Below are 14,151 nucleotides of genomic sequence, written 5' to 3'. Positions count from 1 at the left end.
TAGTCAAATTTATACCCAAATACAGATATTTGAAGATTTTCAGTTGTGGCAACACTTTCAGTGAAACCCATACAGTATTTGATTTGTAGTAGTAAACTGTTCTGGTATTTTCTGTTTGTAGCTGTAAAGAAGTTCCAAAATTGTAGCGAGCACCTGCACAGACATTAGGAGAAACAAGATGACATAGATATTGACCCATTTGTAAAATTTACAGCCTGAAGTATGTTTGTTGCCACATATCAATAAAAAAGTTCCATATTGGTTGATTTATTTGTTGTCATGTTAGGGCAGAAATTGTTTTAATGTTTTACAACTATTTGTGTTTGTATGAGACATTGTGTGTTTAATTCCATATATTTTACTTCAAAGCATGTTATCACAATAAATTGAGTCGCGTATAGGATACGTTGGAGTAGAGGCTAATTTCTAATGTAAACTTGTTTTAACATTGCACAATTATTGGTCTTTGCAAGTTATCAATCCAAGTTTAATTTCATTTATTTTACCAAGGTAAAACATAATAAGGTGCCATTTTCGCCAAGTAATAATCGCTGTTTTCGCTTTCAGCAAGGGTTTTGCCAATCGGTGACGTTTTAGCTATAACCCGCTTATTGCACATTATAAGTTTCAATATATAATCAATTTTCATAACCAAGCACTTGATATAAAATGCGCAGCCGCAGGCAATATTTAGTAAACAAATGATTAAAACTGTCAACATTGCTGGGCTTATGCAAAAACATAGCATGTGGAGACGATAGACCACTGAATAGAGCATATATATGTACACCCAATGACCCCTGACATCACAAAGTATTATTTTGCCAGTGTGTCAGGCAACAAAATACTACAAATTACATCAGAGGGTATTGTGACCTGTTTGAAAAGTTTGTGGTACTGTATTCTAAAGGTAGGCCCAAGATTCTAGACAATCCAGTGATTGATATTGTGAACAACAATCCACGCTGTCAGATGGTCACTGTCAGATGCCATGAACCAGGTCACCGAGCCTGATCACCCGATCTATTAAGTTATCTCTTATGGGTGAGGCTAAAACAGCACCTTGTTTTGGCAAAAAGGGCTACTAATTGTCGTTGTCTGTTATCTGGAGATGTTGTGATGTTGTTGGCAGAAAGGGGAGATATATATGAAATTTCTATAAAATTACTATTCATTTCCTACAGTACTTACTAACATAAATATGAAATATATAGTATACCTGTAGTCCAGTTTCAGCTTGACATTGAGCTAATCTGAGTGAGTGAGTGAGTGAGTATGGTTTTACGCCGCCTTTAGCAATATTCCAGCAATATCACGGCGAGGGACACCAGAAATGGGCTTCACATATTGTACCATGCATGACAGTTTTGACATGCATGCATGAACCTTGGTCTTCAGCACTTCAACCACTAGGCTACCCCACCGCCAAAATTCCCACCATGATAAAGTTGTCATCATGGTATTCTTCAACAAGTTCAAGTGAAAATATCCATACCTTTCAAATGTCTTATCTTCCACTTCACTATGTTCACTGTTGCAAAACTTCTGTCATTTAATTTGTTCTTGATTCTTGACACCTGCAAAAGTAAGTTTAGTCTATTAACCATTCTCACAGATTGGTGAGTACCACAGATTGCTTTGACGGTACGATATGAACTAAGAAAATGAGTCACATTAGAGTATCTAGTTAAAGGAATATAAGTAGGCAAACATATTTCTACATCATATACATTAGCAAGGATTAACATAAGTTAGGTAGATTGCTATCCTACAAAAATAAAATCACACATTTACTAACATATATAAAACTGAATAAGTGGCTTACAGATGATAAATAACTTTAATACGTGATCCATATTATTCACATATTCCTTACCTGAATCAGAGACCATGTAAACAGTCTATATGTAATATGGCCTCTGTCTGAATATGTCACGTCTTCAGCTCCCTGCATGACATCAGCTGCAATCGCCAATTTTGACGAGGTTGTGAAAAATTTCTGCTGTAGGAATATTACGTCCGCTGGGATATCCCTTGTCACACTGCCTTATCTAGGCATTGTAGGCAAACACATATTCCATACACGACGTAGGTATACTTCCTAATACACACTGTCGAAATCCCCGCGGCTCCCAATATGGCCTGTATGAACTGTAATCGGCCAACCCCGTCTCTTTCCGTAACTGCTTCAGAAATGACCGCTCGTCATTCGTGACCAACTCGTGTTATTCCGGGACAAGCAAGTCTACCCATAATTCCCTGTATGGCCGAGGGCGCCATTTTGGAACACAAATGTAAACAAACACTCAAACCTCGTGTAATCGATGTACACCGTGATGCTTGATTGCGATATGCCTACCTCGTGTATCGATACATTGTTCTCAATCACCTCTAACACGGAAATCCCGGTCTAAATCCATCTGAGCCATTCACAACGAGGACGTCAAGTATTTCGAAAACTCGATTTACAGCCGAAGGAAGAGCAGCTTGCGGATGCCAGGTACGTAGCAGGGCTTCGAGACATAATGTTCCATGATTTCTATACAGATATCTTATGAAATGGATTGATTTAGATATTTTCCTGATCTCCATGTTACTACTGTAAACGTCAAGGGCCTTTTAGTTTTGTTGTTTTCGGAAACCTTTTGATATTATTATGATCAAGTGTTTGTTGTGACATGGTATTTCTATTTGGGCTTGCATAAGAGCTACAGGTGCAGGACTTTAAGGGTCGTGTCCTTATTCTCAACATAACGCTGGGATTTGATGATGAGGGTTAGTTACCAAGGGGTGCAGGCTAAAACGGCACCTCAGCAAAACGTCACCGATTTCTCTGGCGAAAACGGCACCGCATTTGGCGAAAACGGCTACTATGTGACAGGCGAAAACGGCACCTCTATTTACCAGGAGGATATTCTCTTGGCCTCACAAAAAATGTCCTGGACAGTAGGGGGCTAATTTCTACTGTAAACTTGTTTAAAAATTTCACTATTATTAGTGTTTGTAAGAGACGATGTGAGTTTAATATCATTTATTTTATCAAGGTTAAAAATACATAAGGTGCCGTTTTCGCCAGGCAATAGTAGCCGTTTTCGCCTGAGGCGAGGTGACGTTTTCGCCAATCGGTGCCGTTTTCGCCTGGTGACGTTTTGCTGAGGTGCCGTTTTAGCTATAACCCGTTACCAAGGGTATAAATCTGGCAAAGTGCATGTCAAACAAAATGTAGCATTCAATTCCAATCATGTATTGCCACCTGAACCACCTGAAAGTGAGATATGGATTACAATGAATAATGACAGCTTATCAATCTTTAACAAATTCACACTGAAACATTGAAAGGATAAAGACAAGTTAGTTGTTTTCTGTTTCAGCATGTTCAGGGTTTGTGGGGAGGTTCACAGACATCCTCAGGGGGGATACAAAGTATTGAGTGAGTATTTTTGCTTGTGATAAATACAAACTACATGTATTCATCATGGTATATTTCAATGCAATGTGAAACATCACACTCACAATAGTCCAGCTCTGTGATGGCAGCCTGTAAATAATTGATCATGGACCAGGCAATCTAGTGATTGTTATTATCAGCAAAGATCCATGCCCTCAGAGTATGATGACAACCTAGTCTGACCACCCAATTCATTAGTTGATTAGTGTTTGCAGCGGTAGAAACTAACACTTTCAGTCCACTAGTCCTAAAATGATAGCATATAGCAAAACCTTTAAAATGTCAAAATGACTAGTGCCAATTTCTAACCCTGGTGTTTGGATGTTGTGTTTGTGTGTGTATCTATGAGTGTATTTAACTTAAATCATGAATCTTATACTTGTTTCTCTGTGCTTTTACAATGTAACCCAAATTTTCTCGGGAATAATAAAGTATTCTCTTATTTATATCATTTCTGAACAAAGTGTCATATCAAGGTTAGATCTCTGTCAAAACAGTGCCATGGAAAAGCCAAACAAATAGCCTAGAAATAAAAGTAAATACTGCATTGCATTAATCTGCATTTCAAGAAAATTTGGCAATAATTCATGGAATGATATTCACCTCGGTGAGGATCTCTCTGCATTGTCGAACAAGTTATTTCCTATGTAATGTATGTGTTGAATGACCCTGACTTTGTTGTCAAAATATTGTTTTGACGTTTGTTAAATGTGGGGTAAATGTCATTTCTGAATGTTTGACATAAATTATTATAATTAGGGCAGTTCTAAGTCGGAATCACAACCGGGGTCTTTTCATTTGAATCAAATGTACAACATGTACAGTTTGGACATTTCTGTGATGTGTTTGTAGAATGTCCGGATGAATAAAAGAGACAGTCATCTGTGCAGCATCAATGCAATGAAAGACCATAGAAGAGCAACAGTGGTAAATATTTTGAAATTATTCTGTTTGGTTCATATGGTTATTTTGCAAATATTTCTTCAGTTTGTTCCTTATCGCTGTGGGCACGGATGTCCTATTATCTAAGGCACTACAATTTTCTGTGCAGAGTTGCATCTCTTGGGCTTAGCAGAAACCTATAGTCATGGGTTCAAATCCTGGTTCTACCCGTTTATGTTGCTAGGTTTGTCAGCATTATACACATGCTCGTGGTATTCATCAAAGACCTGCATCACTTAGGGCTTTCTTCCCACATCAAGCTAATAAAGCAGTGTTAAAGCCAACTCATTTTTTAACACTGCATCCAGCAATAGTTTGGCTATATGACAAGGATTGTAAATATATATTTTTCCATGTTGATGAGTTGAAACAATCACTAAATGACATCACTTAAAAAGATTCCCAGCATTCCAAGCCTAATTAATAGATAAGGTAGTGATTGAGTAGGCTCATTGATCGCATGTAATCATACCACAGTGATGTGGGATATTGTCCATAATAGTTATCATCGGTTTGTCTGGACCGAGTTCATAACATTAATCACTGGTTTGTCTGGTTGAGATTTGAGATGTGATAATCTTAAATGTTTAGCATATAACAAGACTCACATATGATAACTTAAGTGATTTTGCTGCCTTCTATCTGTAAGTACATGTGGCAACAATTCTTTTTGATTGCTAAAATCTTTGTACATTATGCTGCAGAAACTGAAGTCCTGCTTGAGATCCCTGGATGAGTACTCCAGGTTGACAGTCTGGAAGGACCAGACAAGGGAGTCCTAAACGGAGGGTGCACCCCTTCAGATATCAGAGGTGATTTGCAGACAGCGATGACGAGGGTCCTGTTATTTCAATTGAGGCCGACCGAGAAGTTGTATGCCAAATGGTACTGGGACACACAAAGGCTGGTCTGCCTAATGTGAGAAGACCAACCAATGCCAAGCTGGAGTGGAATTCTTCCAGGACATTCAGGAAATTCTTGTCTTGAGCCATGTGGTAAACACTTGAAAGGAATGATAAATGGGACTTATTGTCTTTAAATGTGGACCCAAACACCAAATGGAAAGTTCACAATTCTACTAACACAATGCTGCAGAGATAGAGTCCAACTGGTATCCCCTCATCCTGGTTCCTGTTCATCCATGACAATATAGAAAGAAAAGGAGTATTGAGGGAAAGTAAGTTCTCTGAACTGGTGAACATAATCCGTAGGTACTGTCAAGCGAACAGTTATCACACTCTGTTATGAGTATTGAAGAACCATCATGTGAACCATCAGGAACCATCATGTGAACACTGTTCAATGTGTGATATACTATAGGCATATGAATAAAAGAAATTAATAATTTGATTGTTGCTTATGTTTCATTTGCCAGCTGTGTAAATGGGGATGTTTCATGATTTTGCCTCAGTTTAATAGCCCCACTTATCTTATGAAACCATGCATTGCTTGGGCATCTCAAGAATAAATAACACATGTTTCCTTTGCTCTGAAAACGTCTGATGACACATTGATCTGTTATGTCAAGGTCAAAGTCACAACCAGACAAAAAGTTTGTTTGTGGTCTAACTCTTCCTTTGGGCAGGGGTCGAAGTTGGAAAAAGGTCGTGTGTGATCTATATATACTACATTTTCCCCTAAATTGCCTTTTCTGCAGAAGTCTTAGTAACTCTTATACATATACTGGTTACATTACTTTCATATTTTTGTCAATGATATGTTGAATTCTACCAAAGGACTGCATATTTGGTTTATGTGCTGGATAGCTCTTTGAAATGTTTTTGAAATATTTATCACTGATATTGAAGGTCAAATTCACACTCAAAAGTGATAACTCATGAAGGGTTGAAGTGTTAGATCAAGACAATAGTGAAGGGGTCATTCATAAAGTATTTCTGCAATTATGACTAAAATGCCTATTTCTGGAGATATTTGTGAAGTATTAAGCGCATCGTTGTTATATTATTTGAATACACATATATGAGCAGTGGTTACAACTCTAGTGTCAAATTAACTCTCAATCCCTTTTAATAAAATAATTCACAGTAACTGAGGAAGAGCTCACTGTAGTACCATAAAACTAGGGTGAGGCAAATTTTAATGAAGTTAGTATTTTGGATATAACAAGTACATGTACCGTTACAAATAGTCTTATTATCATCTCACTAGGACCAAAGGCCCAAGTGAGCACATTGTCAATGACTTTTTCTTTCTCTCAGTACTAACTGGAAGTCTGGACATGAAATTTAAGGATATCATGATGTTTGTTTATTAAATACCATTAATATCTGAAAAGGACAATATATGAAATTGAACAATTTTCTTCTCAAAAAATGTTTTAGGAGGATATTCACCATTAAAGTAACCCAGAATATTACAACAGCTACCTGAAATGCACATGCTAACATTAGTTACCAGAAGCAAGTCATGAAGAAAATTTGCATCCGGAAACCTTCTGGAAACCTTCCGGATGCCTTCAGCAACCTTCAAATTGCTTGGTATTTTCAAGTTAATTTTTATATGTGTTTCAAACTTAAGTGAACAAAATGCAACCCCCAAATTTTGACATTTTTTTTTTGGAAGGTTTCCGGAAGGTATCCGGGCCGGATCCAAAATGGGTAGGTATCCGGAAGGTTTCCGGAAGGTTTCCGGAAGACGGAAACCTACACTTTTTTTGCTGTGGGAGAAAGTGACTTTGCTCAGATCTGAGAACAAGAGGCTCGTTATTGAGGACATGCCAGCTACTACTTTGGAAGCAGATAAGCATCAGACCGCGACTCAAGTGGAACATCGTCAGCCGTGGACCAGGAGCGGGTGCTCCGGTTAAGGTCGAAGGTTACCTCAGCCTCAGGGTAATAACGGGGTGGGCAGGGCTGTTAAAGCGAGTTAACAGGCAAAAGCATATCTTATATTGCAAGGAATATAGCAGATTTAACAAACAAACTTTCAGATATTGGATTTGTTTCTTTATTATCTGAACATGACATTGTCGCTGTATATGAAACCTAGTCAATGGAAAATTACTTTACTGACATTTTCGAGAATATAAACTTGTTTGTTAACCAGTCACAAATAGGTCTCAGTTCGGGACGTTTACAGAAGGAATACTGGTTTTGATAAAATATTCACTGGTAAGATATGTTGTTGATGTTCGATACGGAGAATATGCTGTTACTATTCTAAATGATAAAAAAATATGTTTGGTTTCAGTCGAGATACATTATGTGTATTTACATATATTCACCTAGAGTGATCGACCTGGTATGATAACAAAGATAGACAAAATGGGGAAGAGATTTTGCTGTATTTTTTATTAAGTATACTAGAAGAGTACCCAGCTGTTTCTATCATTGTACTTGGATTTGCTTGTTTGTTTGTTGTTTAACGCCACATTCAGCAATATTCCAGCTATATGATGGCGATCTGTAAATAATCTGGACCAGACAATCCAGTGATTGACATCATGAACATCGATCCACTTATTTGGGATACGATGACATTCATCAACCAAGTCAGCGAACCTGACCAGCCGATCCCGATAGTTGCCATTTACGACACGCATAGTCGCCTTTTTCGGCAAGCATGGGTTGCTGAAGACCTATTCCATCCCAGATCTTTACTAATTCTTTTCAATATACAGGAATCTTGGCTACCCAAAAAATGTTACAATATGTTGCGGTTGTACGATGAACAAGACCATGTAAATTGGGTAACGAAACTAATTTTCAGATTAGGATTTAGTGATTTGGTGTAATATGGGGTAATAAAACTGTTGTTTTTTCTAATATGTTACGTCAGCGGTTAAAAGATAACTTTTCTCAGGTTAGGCATACTGATCTACCGGAAAGACCCAAAATGTCTTATCATGCATAGTGTAAAACATCAACTTCATATGAGAACTATTTGAGTGGTATAACTGTAAATAAACGTGGAAGACATTTCAATATTACTCGTGAATTTAAAAATTGTAAAGTTTATAACCTATACCATATCGAAAATAAATATAGCTTTTTGTTAATTTGTTCAGGTTATAGCCCACTGAGGCAAAGTTACATAAAATCTGAATTTTACATCTTTCCAAATATTCAGAGTGAGTGAGTGAGTGAGTATGGTATTACGCTGCTCTAAGCAATATTCCAGCAATATCACGGCAGGGGACACCAGAAATTGACCTCACACATTGCCAAATATTCTAAAGTTTAATACATTACTGTGATCGCAAGACCCTACCCTACGCCAATATGGTAAATCACAAATACTCCAACTTTGATAACATGCAATTATGTTAAAACTGTTTTTTCAAAACTAAAATTCAAAAGACTGTGTTGTACATGTATGTTATACTGTTGGCACCTAAATTGTATATCGTTTGTACAAAAAGGCCCGTGGCCTACAAGATCTGAACAAACTTGGTATTTAGGCACAATGTATTTCAGGACTCAACAGAATAGGTTTTCTGACCATTATGGCAATGTAACCGAGGCATCTGATTGATCGAAATTTAGTTCTTCGAATTTGTTAAAAGATATTTAGATATAATTTTGCACACAAAGTATATTTTATTACAATAGCAACGGATTGGAGTCCTCTGATTGGTCGAAATTTAAATAGTTAACCCTATGTTTTCCCATACTAATAAGTGCTCTTTATGAAACTAGGTGTGGATGATCAGCACAACATCCAGTTATATAACCTCATTCAGAAATACAAGATGGTCTCACAGTCGCCATTTTGTAATTTTCAGGTCTCAAACATCCAAATGAGTAAATATCTATTCAGGAATTCCTCGTGAATATAATTTGATTAGATTATCAGTTCATTGCACCCGCGCAACGAAGTTAGGGTGTATAATGGAATCAGCGTGTCCTCCTGTGTGTTGGTCTGTTCGCAGAAAATAACTTTCGGGACAATTCCTTCTGAACTAGTTGACTGATTTCAATTAAACATTGTGCACATTCCACTTCAACATGTTGTTGGGCACATCGCAATTGTTTTGTTTTTTGGCATTTTTATCTCATTTGAAGTACTTGGACAATTTCTAAACTAGTACATCGATATATTTCAGATTTGTAGCTAAATGTAGCTACATACACTGTACCACATGCCTTCATTAATACTCCCTGGGACAGTTCAAGTTAGCTTACCCTTTATCCACGCATGCAAGCTGTTCGAAAGGCTTATGTGACATATTGCTTTCCGTCTTTGTTCGCTGTGCGTCATCCGTCATGCAAAGTCTATTCACATTCTAAAACGAGTTTATTCATAAACTATATCAAAAGACAGCTCACCTTGTACGAAGGTTCGCATTGAACTTATGTCAGCTCACCCAGAAGATCGAAAGGTCCATACCTATCTGACATGAAATTCTCTTCAGGTATGCCTTGTGCTCTTGTTTTCGCTGTTTTCAATCAACAATGGTCTTACTACAGGATATAGAAAGGGTATAGACTTCATATCAGAAAGATATATAACTTTAAGTGGCTATATTTGACTCGACACGGCACATGGATAACCGACAGGGTGTTTTTTTTAACAAAACATCATTGCATTGGAATTCCTGTCGTTTGTAATATCATATTAAGGGTTGTAACATAGATAAAATGAAACGCGGTAACGTCGGACATATTTCCGCCAAATGCAACTGTTTTTATGTGAGAAAGGGTTCCAAGCCTCAGTGAGTGAGTGAGTATGGTTTTACGCCACTTTTAGCAATATTCCCGCAATATCACGGCGAGGGAAATGGGCTTCACACAGTGTACTCAAGTCGGGAATCAAGCCCGGGTCTTCTGCGTGATGAGCTAACACGTGATTTGATACCAACAGATATCGTTTTAATCCGTTGGCGTTATCCTGCCGAGAAATCTACCCATTATATTATATGGACAGGGTTCATGAAACCATCTAGTGTAAGTTATTAACGTAGAAACACAACCAGTAAAAAGGGTGTCATCGGTACAGATTACTGATTGATGCTGCAACACGAACGTGTTCGTCCACTGGCTTTGTTTACCTGCCGATATACGTCTGGTATTGTGATAAATCGAAATGTTTGGGAAGAAACACTGATGGGAAAGTTTTTTTTCTATCAGGAACCCTGGTATTTGCTGCTTTCTTGAGCAGTATATGTGTAACTTCCTCTGGTAGTTACTGCATCCTTGAACACTATTGGTGTAATGTCCACTGCCAGTTGCCACTTTCTTAAAAGACCCCACAAGTAATATTCACTGGCAGGTGCTGCTTCATAAGCCCTATAGATTATAATGTCTATTGGTAGTTGTTCCATCTCTGAACACTCTTGGTTTGACGTCCCCTGTCAGATTGCAGCTTTTTCAATCACTGTAGGTGTAATGTTCACTGGCAGGTGCTGCTTTCTAAAGCACTAAAGATGTTATGACCACTGGCAGATTTAGCTTCCTGGGCACTCTGGTTGTAATGTCCACTGTCAGATGCAGCTTTCTCAATCACTTTTGGTTTAATGTCCACTGTCAGCATCTGCCTTCTAGAACTGTTACTTTAATGTCCACTGTCAGCAGCTACCTTCTAGAACTGTAGGTTTAACGTCCACTGCTAGCAGCTGCTTCCTAAGCACTCGACTTGTAATGTCAACTCACAGCGTATGCTTTCTTAAGCAGTCTAGATTATAATCCCCATTGGTAGTTGCTGCTTCTAGAGCAATATGGATTTTATACCCAGTGTTAGTAGCTGCCTTCTAGAAGTGAAGGGGTAATGTCCACTGTCAGTTGCTGCGTCCTTGAGCACTCTTGGTGTAAGGTCCACTAGCAGTTGCTGCTTCGTTAGCACTCACAATGTAATGTCCACTGTCGGTAATACTTCTTTACTGAGCTCTTTAGATTTTAATGTTGAGCACTATATTTCTAACTTCCATTAGAAATGCCCCTTAGGCCCTATAATTGTAATGTCCGCTGGTACTTGCTGCTTTCCTGAACAATCTAGATATAATCTTCAGTGGCAGTAGCTGTGATTGTTTCAGCGCTATAAGTGAAATGTTAATTTACACCGTTCAAATAAATTGTATATTTACAGTCTTTCTATGATGTTGTAGGTGTAGTTTTGAGTGCTACAATTGTAATGTCCATTTAGAATGTTCCCTTGAACTTAAAGTGTAATTTCTACTGCTTTCATCGTTGCTATAAATGTAATGTTATTTTGCAGCTGCTACTTTTCGACTTTGTTGGTAAATATTGGTAATTTGCGCAAAATTGGGTTGTTTTTTATAGATGACTTTTCACTCAAAGTCAAAAAAGATTTTGACCTAACATGTTTCAAGTTTTTACGAGTGTATTAACCCATTGTGTTAGTGTTATACTCGGAGAAGCCAAGGATTGTCATCAGCCACAGAGTATCTTTGAGTCACTGCTTCTAGACACATTATTGTGCCTGTGAGAAAAAACAGACGGAGAATGCAATGTTACATCGCCTGACGAAGGAGCAATAAGTAACAATGGCAGATATATGGGCAGAGTGTAGCCCTGAAACGTTGTTGCAAGGAATTAAATGTTTCATTCTTTACATTTCATTTCGGAACATCCAACATATACCTAGCTAATATGTTACTATTCTACAATATACACCAAGCGAGCATCTTACTATTCTACAATATACACCAAGCGAGCATCTTACTACTCTACAATATACACAAAGCTAACAATATACACCAAGCGGGCATCTTACTATTCTACAATATACACCAAGCGAGCATCTTACTTCTCTACAATATACACAAAGCAAACATCTTACTTTTCTTCAATAAACACCAAGCGAGCATCTTACTATTCTACAAAATACACCAAACGAGCATCTTACTCATCTACAATATAAACAAAGCAAGCATCTAACTATTCTACAATATATACCAAGCGAGCATCTTTCTTCTCTACAATATACAAAAAGCAAACATCTTACATTTCTTCAATAAACACCAAGCGAGCATCTTTTATTCTACAAAATACACCAAACGAGCATCTTACTCATCTACAATATATACCAAGCATGCATCTAACTATTCTACAATATATACCGAGAGAGCATCTGACTATTCTACAATATATACCAAGCGAGCATCATATTATTCTACAATATGCACCAAGCAAGCATCTAACTAATCTACAATATACAGCAAGAGAGCATCGTACTCTTTACAATATACACCAAGCGATTATCGTACTATTCTACAATATACACCAAGCGAGCATCTAACTATTCTACAACACACAACAAGCGTGCATCTTACTATTCTACAATATACACCAAGCGAGCATCTAACTATTCTACAACACAAACCAAGCATCTTACTATTCTACAGTACAACCTGGGACATAATATTGTATTTCCGGTAGTTCTGTTTGTGTTTCGGCCACAGCTCTCATAAACAAGAACATGACGTCTGTGAATGGCATTTAGAAGTGACACACATAAGGAAGAAGCTTTGTGGATGTCAACTTCTTTGTTATGAGGATCACAACGTTTCGGAGTATATGCATACTCTCCATCAGTATTTAGCAGAGATATACATAAGGAAAAGAATTAAGGAGTAGGCATATATTCCGAAACGTTGTGTTTGTCATAATAAAGAAGTTACCATCACTAAAATTCCCTTCCTTAAACAAGAACATGGTAATACATACTGTGTTATGTCCCCTTCCTTTTCCAACTCAAGGTGACGTGGACTCTTGACTTCCCGGTAACAACGCAAATGCATATCAAGTCCATTAAAGTTGTTCCTCATTTTGAATACATATATGCAGGACATGCTGTCATTTTTCAGACAGGGTCCCGTGTCAATTGTTGTCCATGGACCAGTTGTTTTGGTCGGTAGGGGGACGTTATCCCATTGCACTTGTTCCTCCAGTAAATTTCCTTTGAGCATGAAAGGTTTGATGACGTAATCATGCCAATATCCACTCAGAATGTAGAATTCATTGGCAAACGAGGGGCTCCAAGTCAACGATATCATCATTATATCAGGTCCTTGAATCTTAGTTGTGGTCCAATTGTTTGACAAATCTGTAATGTAAGGCATTTACCGATGTAATATGCTTGGAAAACACGGGCATACAGTTATTTGTATGGGTTTGGGTTGGGTTGAGTTGGGTAGGGGAAAGTGTAGAGGGTAGCTGTGGGTGTTGGTGTGAATTCGCAATCCGCTTTGCAGAGTTGACGTTCGCAAAACACCTATGACTTTTGGATAAAATCCTAGATTCTCCCTGATCAGATTTCTAGGTTTGCCAGTTTTGTCAGCACCAAACCTGTGGTCGTGGGTGTCGTCAAAGTGGTAAAAGTCCAGTATCTGTATCAATTTGAAATTTCCTTTCACATTAACCTGACACACAAACGAAATACTGGTCTTAGTTCGGCTTTCATCAAACTGACTCATACTGCAAACACGATACCGTCGTTTTCGTACGAATCTAAATTTACTCTGAGAGGATGACGATATCTAGCAATTCCTTGTTCTGGATTGACCTTGTCAAGGAAGGTTAAGGCTAACGGATGTTTAGTCATGTGGTAGTGTAATACTGCATTCTATTCCGCATGGTGTATTGCAGATGTAATAGATACATTTGAGCTAAATCACTGGTAGCACTGTAACAGTTGTACTCATCCTTCTGGTAGCTTTAAATGTAAAGAGTGTGTCCTCTGTCCGGAGTATGACGTCCGGCTTTTTGACGTTTGTTAGACAACGGAGAGAACCCCAGTATTGTTTATGCATAATCTGACAATATGCGCTCTGAGATTAAAAA

At 37.9% G+C, this 14,151-nt stretch overlaps 1 long non-coding RNA gene across 1 annotated transcript; it reads left to right on the top strand.

The window, feature by feature from the left end:
* Positions 1-2,275: 2,275 nt before the first annotated feature.
* On the top strand, positions 2,276-5,704 carry LOC139457474 (uncharacterized). The gene is made up of 4 exons (XR_011652595.1): positions 2,276-2,500; positions 3,372-3,430; positions 4,301-4,375; positions 5,095-5,704. It is a non-coding gene; the product is annotated as an uncharacterized lncRNA (long non-coding RNA).
* The last annotated feature ends 8,447 nt before the right edge of the window (positions 5,705-14,151 follow it).

Source organism: Haliotis cracherodii, unplaced genomic scaffold (genome assembly GCF_022045235.1).
Source record: "Haliotis cracherodii isolate W230 unplaced genomic scaffold, xgHalCrac1.p SCAF_12, whole genome shotgun sequence".
In the NCBI taxonomy this organism is placed as follows: Eukaryota; Metazoa; Mollusca; class Gastropoda; order Lepetellida; family Haliotidae; genus Haliotis; species Haliotis cracherodii.
This window is presented reverse-complemented; position numbering and strand designations above follow the sequence as displayed.